The sequence below is a fragment of the Haliaeetus albicilla genome, chromosome 15 (assembly GCF_947461875.1).
Source record: "Haliaeetus albicilla chromosome 15, bHalAlb1.1, whole genome shotgun sequence".
Lineage (NCBI taxonomy): Eukaryota > Metazoa > Chordata > Aves > Accipitriformes > Accipitridae > Haliaeetus > Haliaeetus albicilla.
In genome coordinates this window covers 30,178,753-30,193,570 of record NC_091497.1, presented here as the reverse complement: position 1 = coordinate 30,193,570, position 14,818 = coordinate 30,178,753, and the positions used below count along the sequence as shown (strand labels likewise).

The window sequence follows — 14,818 nt, the reverse complement described above, 5'->3', positions numbered from 1 at the left end:
AAATAACATGATAAAATAGATCTAATAAAAACATACCTGGATAACTGCTCTTCAAACAATAAACTGGGAGCCAGTTTTGCCTCTGAGTGCCATGCAGGTATTATAGGGACTGAATTACTTGGAAGCAAAACCAAAGTTTTCTTCTCGGTTATTAAACATAATCAGCAGTTAGAGATATTAATGTCCATAAAACAATGAGTTTTGCTCAGAGAACCACTTGTGGGACTGCTGTTTAATTATTACTGGGAGGGTTAATGACAGCTGCACTTAATCATATTTGGAATTCTTTCAATGCGTTTGCGAGAAGTAGCTTCAGGTTTTCACTCGCGTCTTCCCTGCTCATTGCAAGGTCGCCTCTGCTGCTTGCTTTGTGCCGTGCCTTCCCGTACGGCCAGCCTGCTGCTTCGGGCTCTGTCCTTCTGGAAGTCAGTGGCAAACGAGTTGCACGTGCCAGCCTGCAAACAGAGCGTGTGCTTACCCTTCCCGTAAAACAAGGTGGAAGTAATTCTCTCCTCACCCTCTGTGCTATGTTTTTGAGATTAAATTTCTGTCAGGCCTTTTGGTGTGCCCGCCGAGTCCATAGAGCCCATCCGAAGCGCTTACGTTGCCTTCGGCTGTGCGCTGGGTGGCTTTTAGCATGTTGTTTATGAGGCACAACGGTTCGTTCAAAGAACGCACGGAGCATATCGGAAATTTACTGGGGATCCTTGAGGGCCCCGCTTCCAAGATGTGTCTCCGTGCTTCATTGAACGCTGCACGTTAACCGAATTTCCTTGAGCGATTTGGGCCCTCCCAAGTTTCGCTTTTTCCTGGGGCTAACCAGTTTAGCGCGAGCAAGTCGGCAGTGGGAGAAAACACCAGATGTTCCACGGAAACGTGTTCTGCGTATTTATTTTTTACTCACGGCGTGGGGTGGGACGTCGCGTGAGGGCTCCTAGGTGCGGGCGTTTGGACGCGGGCCGCCTCAGCGGCCGGGGCGATGGCGATGGAGCCCGCCGCCGGTGTGAGCCGGCAGAGCGACCCACGCCGGGTCGGGCTCCGCGCACACGAGGGGAGGCGAAGCCGGGCGCGAAGCCCCCGCCGATCTGCCCGTTCGCCCACACACCCCGTCAGCGCAGCCCGCCGAGCGCAGCCCGCCGAGCGCAGCGGGGCCGCCGCCACCTGCGGGCCGGGCCCGGCGGAGCGCTGGCCGCCGCCCGGGGCGTGTCGTGTCGTGTGGAGCCGAGCCGCGTCGAGCCGCCCGGCCCCGCGGTGACTCACCGGCCGGGACCCGGGCACCACTTCCCCCCCCCCCCCCCCCCCCCCGGCCTCGACAGGAGCCATTTTAGCTGCACGAAGCTGCGGGGCGGCCGGGGCGGCGCCGCAGGCCCCGCGGTGAGGCGGTACGTGCTCCCCGGGGAGGGAAGGGCGGGCGGCCCGGCCGGGCCGGGGGGGGGACACACGGCGGCTTTCCCGGGCTGCTGGCCTCGACGTGCGCCTGGAGCAGCTTTCCTCAGCCGGCTGGGGAGGGCTGGGGCGGGGAGGGAACTTGTGGTAAAGTGCGGCAGCGGGGAGCGATTGGGAAAAACGAAAAATACATCGAGCCGCGAGTAAGCGCGGCGTTTTGGGGGCAGCAGCCCCGTGAGCTGCCTGTAGCTGAGCGCGAAGGGCACCGCGGCCGCCACTGCGCTTCTCCGAACAGCACGCTTCGTAGGTGTTACGGCTGATCGGTAATCGTGCTGCCTTTTGTCAATTTGTCGCCTTTGAAGCGTGCGGAGGTGTCAGGCAGGCTGTTCGACTGACCCCTTCGGCCGCCGCTCCGCTGACTGTACCATAAACCAGTTTTATTCATTCCGAAGCTACATTTACCTGGACCCGGTTAGCGCGTAGCAGAGCATGGTCCAAAGCGATTCGGGCAAAGTGTTAGCAGTCGGGGCTGTGGCTCTGAGCACCTTTGCTCCGCCGTTCGCCTGGCGTGGTCCCGAGCGACTTTAAAATGGCAGGTTTGTCGTTTCAAAGATGGATCGCTCTCTACGCCCGTGACCTTAAATTGCCGTTCTGTTTCTGCCGAAACAAACTCGTTCAGCTGCAGGCACCGAGGTGTCATTTTGAAACAGAGGGAGCTAAGTTGTTTTGAAATGGGCAGGTACTCACCTTTTCCTGGAATTATTTAAGAAACGACAGTAATGGGGATGGTGTACGTGGCAGAGGGACAGACCAATTATAAAATGGGCTTAGTGGTGGTTGTAATGGGAGAAGAAAATCCTGGAGGTAATTGCGGTGTGTCAAATTGCTTTTTAAACTTCCAGTGGATGAAAACCACCTTGATTCTCCTAATTATGTACTTCTGAACTCTAGCACAGCATTTTGGAAAAGAGTGTTTCCACCTTGTTTATAGTTGAACAGAAATGCAGGCTGATATCTTTAGAAGTTTTGTCTGTGTGTATAACTTTGGGCTCTCTATGTCAGTCTTTCAGTTGAGAAATAAAGTTGAATTCGTCTTCCTACTGAGCTCAAACTGTTGCGCGCTGGGGACTACTTCCCAGTTTCATTTACCATATGCAGCCTATATCTGAGAAGTATAATGGAGTCTTGCTCTGTGATACTGTGATACTGTGATAGGTTGCAGAGGAGGGAGAGGGGGAGGCAACCATTAAGTAAATGGTCATGTTTTGGGTGAGGCTGTCTCTTGTCTTCAGCCCTGCCAGTGTTCACCCATATCTTCCTTCTCCATCTTACGGTATGGTGTGTTATTTACCATCTTTTGATTGTATGTTTTGTCTTTTTTCTTTCTAAAAGCAACAGTTTTGGAAAGGGTTTGGGAGATTTTTTTTGGTGCATTGTTTCATGTTGGAAAATTCACAGAGAAAATGATAAAACTACAGAGGAACCACTCGGAAAAAAATTGTTTTGAGTTGGTGATAGAAGTTTTTTACTGGAAAATTCTTTAAGGTATTTGCACCTTCCTTTTTTTCATCATGAATTTTATTTTCAGATCTTGGGGCTGAGGCAACAACTGTCTGCTGTGCTTGCAACTGGCAGAGCACAAGCCTCCCTTTCCTTACCTCTTTCCTCCCCTTCTTTCTGCTGTACCAGACCTTGTCGAGACATCCAGCCTTAAAAACTTGAGTTATCCTAAGTCGTCTTCCAACCTGCAGCTGCTTATCTTGGGCAGAACACTTGTTGTATGCTAAAGGGTAAGTAGCTGCTGCTGCTTTCTCCCGAGCAGGGCTTTGCAGAGCAGCAGTTCCTCTTCGAAGTCAAAGCTGCCATGTTCAGGCTCTCCTGCTGCTGCGCAAGGACTACTCCAGGGCTGCGGAAGTATCTGGGGTGCAGTGGTGGAGCTAAGAAAAAGTGATTTGAAAGTCCTTCAGGCCTTACAGATGACAGCTTGGACAGATCTTGTAGAAGGCAGAGAAGTAGATTAGAAGGGACAGAGAAATGGCATTAGTTTTTGTTGATTTTTATAGCTGAAACCTGTGTTTCTGTCCAAAAAAACACCAACCTCCTGCTTCCCACCCCCCGCCCCCTCAACTCTAAGGCAGGGATCTTTCAGTTTGGATTGAGTTTGTGGTTGTTGAGAGATGAGCCATGGGAGTGGTATCATTAGATGCCAGTTAGCCTGAACATTATTTCCAGACCCATGGTTTTACAGAAGTGCCTGTTTTTTAATATGCTCTTTTTTTTCATCTGTTGAATATGAGAATTGCCAAATCTGTGATCTTGGCACTCAAATGAGAAAAGAAAAGAATTAAACGTCCAGATCTGAAGAATGTTGTTGGCCTGGTATAGCCTGATGTTTCAGTATTGCTGCAAGCTCATACTTCAGGGGTGTGTGTTACTCTTTGGACACTTCTGTGTATAAAAAAAACCCAGCCATGAGGTGTGTAAGCGTACCCTTTTCTCTCTTTTCAGCACAGCTGTATTCAAGGGAGGGAACTACAGTAGGACTGTGTTCGGCGAGCTGATAGAAAAGACTTTGTAAGAAAAACGCAGGATTTCCCTCTATATCAGAGGAGAAGCTTTGATCTCCCAAACAGCTTTCACTTACTGCAAGCATTAGCAGAAGTTTCTCAGCTTTAGCTGGCAGATTTTGTTGTTTTCACTGACACTTTTGGTAACTCTCTGGAGTTCTGTTGGGCGTGCGAGGAGCAGCAAGGACTTTCCCCCGCCGGAGTGATTCAGCACGGGAGCATCAGGAGGTGGAGTTCATGTTTCCAGCCTGGGTTACAGTCCACTCTGTAAGAGCTGAAACTTTGCTACCATACGCCAGTGATTTACTGTGCTTATCCTTTTAATGCTACTGATGTGCTTTAGAGATTATTTGCTTCCTTAAATCTTACTTAAATGTTGCTTTCTTAAATCTTCCTTAAACGTTCCTTCACAGATGAAGTAGTTGACAGAGACTGTACATACTGAAATTTGAAGTCTTTTGCTTATCAAAAGTCTGCAGCAGCCATGTGAAAGGCTCTAGACATTCTCCCTCTCCTGACCTGACAAGGCTAATCTGTGTAGAGGTAAAAATGATTTATTCTTCAATATGGGCCTGTCCTGCGGCAAAGCTTCCCACTGTGTCAGCCTTTGTGCTAAAAGGATCCCATTAGATAGGGACTAAAGTTTATGCATTCTTACCTTGATGTGCTTTAGGCCTTAACTACCTACCAGCTATCTTTGGTGATGAATCGGATGGCTAGAGCTCAGGTCATTTATTTGTCTTTAGATCAGTCATCTTGGGTCACGTGTGACTTTGTACTAGGTTCACGTTTGAATGTGAATATTGTAGCCATTTTGTTAGCCTGGAAAGAACCTCCAATTCTTAAACTTGTATGTAAAAATTCTTTCTTTCTCTATTGGGGGAAAAAATATTATGGTTAAGAAAATCAGCTAGGAATAGGAATACTAAATACATAGGTTGGAAACTGTGGGAAAGGGTTGGTTTTAGATGGATTGAATGTCACTGTCCGCTTCTATAATTAGACATTTTAGTCTATTTCTAGAACACCCTATATTTAATTCATCGTCAGCATTTCTGTGTGAATATACCAAATATATTTTTTATTTTGAGGGCAATGTTTTGCGCTTCTTCAGTGGTTACCGTTAGTGTACTAACGGTCTCATCGTTTCATTTGCAAGCTCCTTCCGCATTTGCCTCACTTATCTTCTTGCATGGTAGTGGTTTGACTTCTTAAGTGGGCTCAGTATAAATGTAATCCCACATGAGACAGGGTTTCGGAATTGGAAGAAGGGGGTGAGCTTGGTTGATTCAAATTGTTGCCTGATGTTGAGGGGAAAAAAATGCTAATATATATTGTGGCTCCATATACTCTTTTGTTATTCTGTATGTTCCTCTAGAGTTACTTGTGATTTTCGTGGGATCTTTTGAGAGAGTTAATGAAGCTGACAGGTTAGGAGAAAGCTACCTTGCTTTTATGAGCTTTGTATCAAGTCACTTCTGCTGTTCTCCAGTTCCCAGCTATCTCCGTGTTTGTTCAGTTTTATATTGCAGCTAGGGAAAGAAGCAGCAAAACGTGATTGTGAAACTACGGTTACAACTTGTGATACCCAGGGCTGACCGCTGTCAGAAAATTAATGTTTAACTTGCTCTTCCAGCCGGACTCAATTTCAAGTTAAAAGCAGGTTGACAAGGATACTGTTAGTTTTCTTCTCTTTGTGCGTGCTACATGTGCTGCACTAGATAATTTTGGAGCTACCAAGAATAGTTTCCTAAGGATGTGATGGCATGGTTTGTTTTTAGTGGAGGCTGTCCTTCCAACCAGAAGATGACCCTCTTAGGAAGAACTTTTATGAAAACTGTATCTTGAAGGCACCAGGGCTTGCACATTGTCTGCTGAAGGCAGAATTTTGCCTGACATTGTCCTTGGAGGTGGTGGCTATGTTATCCACTCCCATTCTCTTGGTAAGTTTGCTGTTTTGTGCTGTTATTTCCTTCCCCTTCTCCAGAGCCTCTGTAAACTATTTACTCTCTGTAGCTATTCAAGCTTTGTCACGGTGCCTGTAAATGAAGCATGCGAACGAGGGTATTAGTTATCAAGAAAATAATTATGAAGCTTATATGCCATGGAATGCAAAGGGTGGCAAACCTGCACAAATTGCAAGAATTTACTTCCCTGTCTCCCGGTGCCTCCAAACCAGCTTGTCGAGAGCTCTGTGAGCCCAGCAAGGGGCTCCAGACGCCCTTGGTGGTGGGCTACTGAGGGGCTGCCATCCTGTTTTTTTCAAAACAACAACTGACTTTTGTTTATTTCAAAAAGAGAAAAGAAGGAACTGTAGAGAGGAAGTGCTCTTCGGGGGCTTTTTTTCTTTACAAAGGTGGTTTAGACATATGAATGAAAATGAAACTTTCTGTGTTGAGAAACAGTCTCAAGTTGGACTGCTAGGGATGGCTTGTGGCATTTTTAAAAATACTGGCCCTTTTTTGTTAAAAAAAGTATATTTCTTTTAGTATCAGCTAAAAGGAACAATGAAATAAGTTGCTTTTGAAGCAACTGAAATACAATTTCAATTTGTCTGATGGAGCTGTAATATAGAAAGCCATTAATTTAGACCATTAAAAAATGGGCTGTGGAGGGATTTCCTGAGAAGAAAACCAAGAAGAAAGTTACTGTTGGTAGAATATTTTCCTTGTGCACTTCTGAAAGACGTATGTCTAATTGTGAATGCTTGATGTAATACAGCATTCTACCGTTGGTTTTTATAAAAAGCTACTTGTCTTTTAATACAGTCCTTCAAATGAGCTGTATTAAATGTTGTTTCAGTGGTAATGGACTAGAAATAATTCTCAACAGTAAGAAATGTCGGAAAACTTTGGCCAAACTACAAGGTAAGAGCTCGGTCTTGCAAATGTTTTGTTTAAAAATAATAGAGATATTTGCAGAAAAGGTTTAATACTTTCAAAGCCGCGTAGTTAGAAAGGGTACATTTGGTGTCTAGATTCCAATGTTTGTAATGTTTAAAGCTTCTCTTACGAGTGCCCTGCATTCAGGTGGACTTAGGAAGCATTTTGTTAATTTTTACTGCCAGGCTTCGTAAACAAGAGAGCTGTGATGACATTTTATTCATGTACTGTGCTTTAAAATGTGTGCACTTGAGAGGAGAGACAGTAGCAGTTAGCAGTTGCAAATAGCTAGCTGAGTAAAATAACCGCTGCCCTGAGAGAGAAGACCCAGAATCACTGATCTGTACATGCTGCATGGATGCAGCATGTCTGTGAAAAGGGGGGGAAAAAAAAAAATCAATGGGAGGTTTTGTGGGTTCATTTTTGCTGCCTTATATGAGGAACTCTAGGTGGGGTGAAATCAGGAAAAAAGAAGACTGGAGAAAGCAGCTTGCTTGCTGACAGAGGCTGCCTTGGAAGAACCTGTTACGCCGTCTGTGGGGAGCAAGCCTGGTATTTACTAACTAGATGGGAGAACGATGCTAGTGCCTCAGTGCTGTCTCCGCTATCTCCACACACCCTCTGCTTACTTACCAGTTTACGTGCAGGCTGAAAGTGCTTCAGCCTCACCCCAGCTGCTCATTTTTACTCCTAAGTGAAGATTGCTAACCACCCCAGTCCCTTGGTGGCACATCCCGTTAAACCCACACAGCAATGGTTTACGAGGATACGCCCTGAAGCACAGAAGGGAGGTTTGGACCAAGCAAGTTTTACTTGGATAATGAGCTATCCTGGAGGTGATGGGTTGTAAATCCTTAAACGGCTCATTTAGCATCTGCCCAGGCCCTTAGCTTACCCTTAGGTTCTTGACTCAACAGTAAGCTACACTAGTTGAGCTAAACTTGCAATTTAAACTCTGGATGTACATTTTTGTGAGCATATCAACTTATCTAATTTAATTTAAAATGTACCCTTAGTGAAACAGTTAGAGGTGGGCATGATCGTTCCTGGATGTTTCCATGGCAGGAGCACTCATCCAGCTACCTCGGTGCTGCTTGTGGGGTGCCACCCTCATTTTTCCTCACTGACAGCATAGTTTTTTTCCTAGTGTTTTATTGCCCTCCCCTCCCATCCACAGTCCAAAATGTTTGTGTGAGCAACCCCTGATCTGGTTCAGCCGAGATGAGCCAAGTTGGCAAGTCAGGTGTCCGTGCCATGGGAAGTTGGTGGGCTGGTTGACTGAACCAGGTGAGGGGTCGGTTTCGGAGTGGTGGAGCTGTGGAGTTTGTAAGAGCTGGGGTTGAGAAATAAGGGGGAGGACCGAGTAGCACAGTTGTCCTTGGAAGAGGACTGTTTCTACAGCCAAAGCTTCAATGAAGTGATAATTAGGACAGTTAACTCTCTCCTACACGTCACTTCTAAACTCTCAAAAACGTGTTTTCGAAACGAGTTGTCTGAACACCACAGCTAGATGCTTCTGATTGAGAGGAAGAGTGTGTTAACTAATAAATCAGGCTTTGCCCCAAATTACGTAGAGGCATAAGTCTCGATAATATAAAATGGGGGAAAGGGTGTTTGCTTGTTAGTTGGGGAACATGTGCAAATAAAAGCTTTTGGTGGAGGGAGAAGCTTGGGCTTTTTTGTTCTTTTTCCTTCTGGGAGAAGAAGGGGAAGGAAATGCAGGGATGAGAAGCGCAGCGCTGCGTCTTTTTGAAAGAATGTGAACTTCTTGCTTTGTTTAAAAATATTCTAGTTATTCCTGTCTGCTAAATCAGGTTATTGAAATGAAATTACGACCTTTGCTCTGAGCCTGAAACAATACAGGAGGAAAGCAGGTGTTCGGGAAGATTAAACCTCTTACCTCAGCTAGAAAATGTTCAGCTAGAGCTGCAGCTCTAAGGATGCCATATTCTTGCTGAGACTAAAAATGTAAGAACAAGGAAGAATTTTAAAAGTTGATTATGGTCAGTTGCCAAGAGCAATGCCGTGATAAATTATTAACTCATTGCACTGTACTGCCTCGTAGTGCAAACAGAATAGCTGGTTATTGTGCTCTGCTTGGTAAGTCAACACTGTAAAAAATTCCTTGGTTATCTGGAAAATGTCTTCTTTGGGCTGTTTATTAAAGGGACCCTGTAGAATTAAAAATGATGTTCCCCTCTGTTAAAGCTGGCTAAAACAAACGGAAATCTGCGAAGGCTGTTCCTTTCTTGCTGTCTGGGGAGCCTGGTCAGTGGGTGTTGATCAGCTCGGTTTCACTTTTGCTCCTCGCTCTATAAGGCACTCGGTGAGCTGTGATCCCTCCTACCTCCCCAAAAACCCACACCGTAGCAGTTAGGCTACTAGTTGCAGAGACATGAGACAAGTTGACTCATAGCTGATCTGCGGGCAAAGCAGTTCTGTGGAGACCATTCCTCTCCTGTTCGCTGTAACTGAGTCGGAGGAAGAAATGCAGGGGACAGGCTGTTCGGAGCATGCGGGTTCCTTGCTGATGCCACGCAGCAGCAGCTTCGAGGAATAAATTTTCAATTTTGTAAGAACTGAGAGATCTTGATTTTTGTTTTTCTTTTATAAATATAAATACCACAACATTTACCTTTCCATTTTTGCTTAGAATATACAGAGCTTGAAAACGTAGATGATCTTAAACTGCTTCAAAATAATTTATAAAAGAACACACCCACTTTTACTCTAGCCCTACGCTTATGTTACATTAAATTTTTGGCTAATTTAATAGTGTATAGTCAATATAATAGAGATGGTTATGCTTGTAAATACAACTTCTTCGGTGTTGTGCTTATAACTAGTACAATAATAATACACCATGAAAATAAATACATATGAGAATTTTGAAATGTTTGCTGTAATAAAATCTGTAGTTCATTAGCAGTACACAGATGAACTTTCAGGGTTAAAAAGAATATCCAGCTTGAGAGTAAACCATTTCTGGATCAGTGTCAGCATCTGCCACCCCGGTTTTCTTAGGAAAACATTGAATCCTGCCAGTACATGTTGCAAGATATGACCAACGTGACTTACAAACTAAGAAGCAAATCTACAAAAATGCTGTTGGCTACATAGTATTGTTGGAATCTGAGATGGAAAATACTTTTTTTTTTCAGTTCTCGTCTAAGTCCTTTTGCCAATCCAGCAAAATTTAGTAAGGTTCAGATCATGCTGCAAGGCTTTTTTGTTCAGAAAGGCTTTTGAGCAACCATTACTTTGTATCTTTTTTTAATTTGTTGGCTGCTTGGGATTACTTGAGTATTTGTCAAGGGTGGGACTTGTGTCTTAAGCGGAGGACAGAAATGCTGCAGAAGCGAGCTTCTGCTGCAAGTTCGTCCACTGGCTTTCTCTTAGTGTCTGATGGGTCCTGGTTTAGGGCTTTTGCTCTGACTTTCAAGGCATGAAGGGGTCAAGTTCCCGGTGACGTGGAGGGACATAGTCTTGTCTTTTGAAGCACTGGACAGCTGCGGTTCTCTGGGATAACCCAGATGGTCACAGAGCTCCGATGGGAGCACGTGAAAGCTGGGGACAAAGCACGCTCTGTCGGAGGAACATGGTTACAGAATCGGTTTCTAGTTGGAAATGAGAATTTGGAGCCTGGTCATTTTCAGGAAATTGCAGACCACTGGCTTTGAGACGGCTGTTCTACTAACAGTGCCAGTCACCATGTGAAGGCATCTTTGTTCCAAACTGTTCTGGAATGGGGTTGAGGAGCACGTTAGGATGGAGAGTATGGTAGGATGGAGAGCATTGGTTCCCTAAAGGGTAAAATGTGCCAGAAACTCCATGAAATCCAATGAAGATTTTTTTCACTGCTTTTAAGTTTATGCAGAAAATGCTCCTAGGCTATAGCAGTAGATGATAGTGTTAAATCTACTAGATATCTACCACTTGATATATTTCCCAGCTTAATTACATGAGTGATGTGTCTTCTGTTGTTTTGGTTGGCAGCCCTGCAGGTACAGCTCAAAATCGGTTCTCCTCAGTTTTATACCACTAGTTGGCCGTTGGTGGAGGAAGGATACGAGGCCATCTTAATAATTTCTTATCCTACCTGGAAGTATAGTTTTTAGGCTGGCTAAGGAGATGTTTTCTGACAGGTGACATTATGGGGTAATCTAAGACTGAGCAGAAGACTATGTAGAGAGGGGCTGAGTATAGCATATTGCTTCATATATAGATACCATAGAAATTACAGCTGTGCTGGAGTTTCTGCTTTTCACTGAAATTTGCTGTGTCTAGCAGTTGTTTTTTTGCTTGCTTAAGCTATATTAATTCTTGTGCTTATCCTGCTGGTACTAAACACTTCTTCAGCATTTCAATTTTGTGGTAGACTAGCAGGTGTTACTCTAGGTATTAGTGTTAGAAAAGCCCCGTAGATCATCTAACCTGTCCCCTTTTCTAGGACAGGGTGGTCCCATTAAGTAGATGTGCTGGTGCTGTATTTGGCAGTGTGGTTTCTGCCACTGGTTGTGGTTAATTTCTGAAGCGTTCTGCTTGTTTGCTTCTTCATCTACTAAGACAAGTAACTTGGTTTCTTGGTGGTGTACAAGCCCGTTTGAGGAAGGCCAGACTCTAAAACCTCCAGACTGGCTTGCGTGTTGTCCTGGGCCATGCTGGATGAGAACATGCCACCAGCATTTTATACCCTGCTTTGGTGGCCTTCTGGGGCCGCATTTCAATGTGCTTGGCCTGATTCCTTTTCATCCATCCAGCTGACGGGCTTTCTGTGCGTGGGCTTAATTTACTTAATTTTTTTTTTCTTTTTTTTAGAAGGTGCCACGGAGTTTCTCCCCCTCGTGGAGGAGTTCCTCCCACGTCCCGCGCAGAAGGAGCAGGCGTGCTGGGTGACAGGCGCGCTGGGTGACAAGCGTGCGGAGCGGGGGGGACGTGGCTGTGCAGGCAGGAAACACTCGTCGGTGGGTCCCGGTATCTTCGTCCGTGCTTCCTGTCAGTTAAACCACGAGCAGGGGAGCAGATGCACCCAGAGATGACGGCTCCGCTGTCTGCCCCGGGCGGTCATTGGGTAGCAGTCTTCCCAAGAGCGTACTCGTGCCCGTACGCTTTTGACTGTTATCCGTCTGAGGCCCTTATTTAGATACCTGAGAGTAAAGATCAGCATTTAATTAGTTCAACAGAAAGCAGTGCTTGGAACTCTTGAAGCATGAAGTGTAAAAGAGTAACCATGGGAGTCATCCTAATGCAGTGAGAGCTGAGGTCCGGTGTTTCTTTTTCCACTGCTGCCAGTGTAGGAGTTTTTAAATGCATACGAGAAACAGACAGATTGGGTGTGAAGTCATGCAATTTCATTAATATCTTTCTGGGCACATGACTGCCACGTTACTTGAGCTGGTGAGTTTTTATTGTAAGATCCTGTGATCTTTGGAGTGATTTTTTAAAAATTATTATTAATTGTTTTCATTTTAATCCACTTGTAGATCTGTGTGTTTCTGAGGCAGCTCTGGCTTTCAGTTCAACAACTTGTTACAAGTTCACAGTAAAAGGCACATAAAACCTTCTATTGTAAAAGACATAATGGTTTTTAAGTAGATCTCATGATTTCTGAAGATAGGCATGTTATTACAACACAGTTAACTTATTGAAGCTAGAACTCTAATAATATCTTCCCCAGCATCAGATTTTAGAGAACTGAGTACTCTGCACATCAAAATTATATTAGAACTGAAACTGTGTGGATTCATTTCAGCCTTTTTGCCTGATTGGATGTCCTTTTCTTCCTCATGTGACAGCATAACTCCCCGAGTATTGGGTTTTTTTCCCTTTACTGTTTATTCGTTGACTAGCCAGCATTGAGTAGAGATGTCCTTGCTGCGTAATAAAATGTTTCTGTACTACATGCTCTTTAAAATAGAGGCTCTCAGCCTGAGGGGCACATCCTCTGGGTGGGGAAGAGTAGAAGGGTTGTAGGGGCAGTGAGATTGGAAGGATAAGGGGTTTGGGGGTTGGATTTTTTTTTTTTTTTTTCTCCCGACTTCTGTTGCGTTATGAAGCACCATGCATCGCACCTTACGCGAGGGGTGGGGAGGAGATGGCTCTGCGCTCAGCAGAAGAGCTGCTCTTGCAGAGGCAGGCGCCGCTCATAGCTCTCGGCGGTGCCTTGACCCCGAGGGAGCAGCTTCTGCTCCCCTCGGGTTTCCGCAGTGCCAGGAGCTGGCACCACAGGGGCAAAACTCTGAATTTTTCCTCTGCGAAAGGCACCAGCTCTCGCATTTCTAACATAGCTGGGCTGGAAGCCTTTCACAGCGACAGGATGCTTCTGCTGACCTTTTTTTCTTTCAGTTTTGAGCACTGTTTTTCTCAGTACTGTCTTGTTTGAGAGAGGAAAGGTACAAATGAGGCACAACCCTCTTGGGGGGAACACACAGTAAAACCTCCAAGAAACTCTGCTTGAAGTCTGTGGCATCTTGAAAAAAGGCATAGTGTTGGGGTTTTTTTCCCCCCATCCACTCACCCACAATTCTGATATTAATTTATTGCATCTGCAATCACAGCAAACCACATTTGGATGGAAACTGAGACTTCATGGAATTAGATCAAATATTAGGCAACAGAAAAGAAGAAAAAGAAAGGAGGCTGGAGGGTAAGTGAAAGGATGGATTAAAAACTATGTAAAGCAGCCTCTCCCTGCATTACCTTGTTTATGGTACTCGTATAGGTATCTTCCACTTTGACCTCTGCTTCCTCTTGGGTTTTGTTGTTGTTTTTTTTTTTCTTTTTCCTGACTCTGTACAGGTTGAATGTCATGCTGGGAGAGGAAAGTGTAGAAGAGTTAGATAGAATGCTTTTAATCTCTAGCTTCTGCGATAATTTGCAAATTTTCATAACAGAGCTGATGTCTGCTGAGGAGCTCCTTGCATGATGAGGCTGTTGCGCTGCGAGAAAGGCTGGAGTGCTTGCTTTAGGCACACCATATGCTTGTTTTCCCAGAGACCTAAATAAAAATGGTCAGAGGGCTGGAACACCTCTCCTATGAAGAAAGGCTGAGGGAGTTGAAACAGTTGAACAGTTGAAAGCTGTTCAGCCTAGAGAAGAGAAGGCTCCAGGGAGACCTTATTGCCGACTTTCAATATATAGAGGGGACTTATAAGAAAGCTGGAGAGAGACTTTTCACCAGCAACTGTAGTGACAGGACAAGGAGCAACAGTTTTAAACTGAAAGAGGGTAGATTTCGATTAGTTTTAAGTTGTTCACTACGAGGGTGGTGAGACACTGGAACAGGTTGCCCAAGAGAGGCTGTGGCTGCCCCATCCCTGGCACTGTTCAAGGCCAGGTTGGATGGGGCTTTGAGCAACCTGGTCTGGTGGAAGGTGTCCCTGCCCATGGCAGCGGGGTTGGAACTACACGATCTTTAAGGTCCCTTCCAACCCAGACCATTCTGTGATTTTATGAATTGAGGCTTGGATCAACTCCTGGGAATGTAGGCAAGTCAGAGAAGTGACTCAAGGAAGGACCTTAATTAGCCTCTGTTGCTGTCCTATAATCAGTGGAGAAAAACCATCCGCTCCAGGAGATGCAGCCCACCTTTCCTCTCATTGACTATGGGAGCAACCAAAGTCCTTCCTTATGATGGTGTTTGAGGCTTTTAGAATTATTCTGATTTTAGAGGACTCAATTGTCAGGAAAAATCCTATTTTTGCGGGTCAAAGGAGGAAAAGCTGTCACAGGAGAAAATTGTTTTGTGATGGTAGAAGCTGTGTGGGTGCATGCCTGCTCAACCCTTCTCCTGTCCATGACACTGTCAGGGTTTGTCTTTTGGGAGGCATGGGTGAACTTGTGCAGTGGCCCTGTTCAGACAGTGTCTGAGCAAGAGGGCAAGTGCATGTGTGTGCGTGGGCGCATGTTTGCCTGCGTGAATAAGGACATGGGATATGGTGGTGTCGTTGCCTTTGAGGCCTCCATAGCAAGAGTGGTCGTCAT

The 14,818-nt window shown here is 45.3% G+C and overlaps 1 protein-coding gene across 4 annotated transcripts in view; it reads left to right on the top strand.

The window, feature by feature from the left end:
* The window catches only part of ELF1 (E74 like ETS transcription factor 1), a 93,507-nt gene that overhangs the window by 21,577 nt on the left and 57,112 nt on the right, over positions 1-14,818 (top strand). The window contains exon 1 of one of the 4 annotated variants that reach the window (XM_069802626.1): positions 1,256-1,382. The exons of 2 other annotated variants lie outside the window; for them this stretch is intronic. The gene's annotated coding sequence lies outside the window, so the exon portion shown is untranslated. Of the gene's footprint in view, positions 1-1,255; positions 1,383-5,742; positions 5,897-14,818 lie in introns of those variants that run through there. One more of the 4 variants, XM_069802628.1, reaches the window with a different exon arrangement.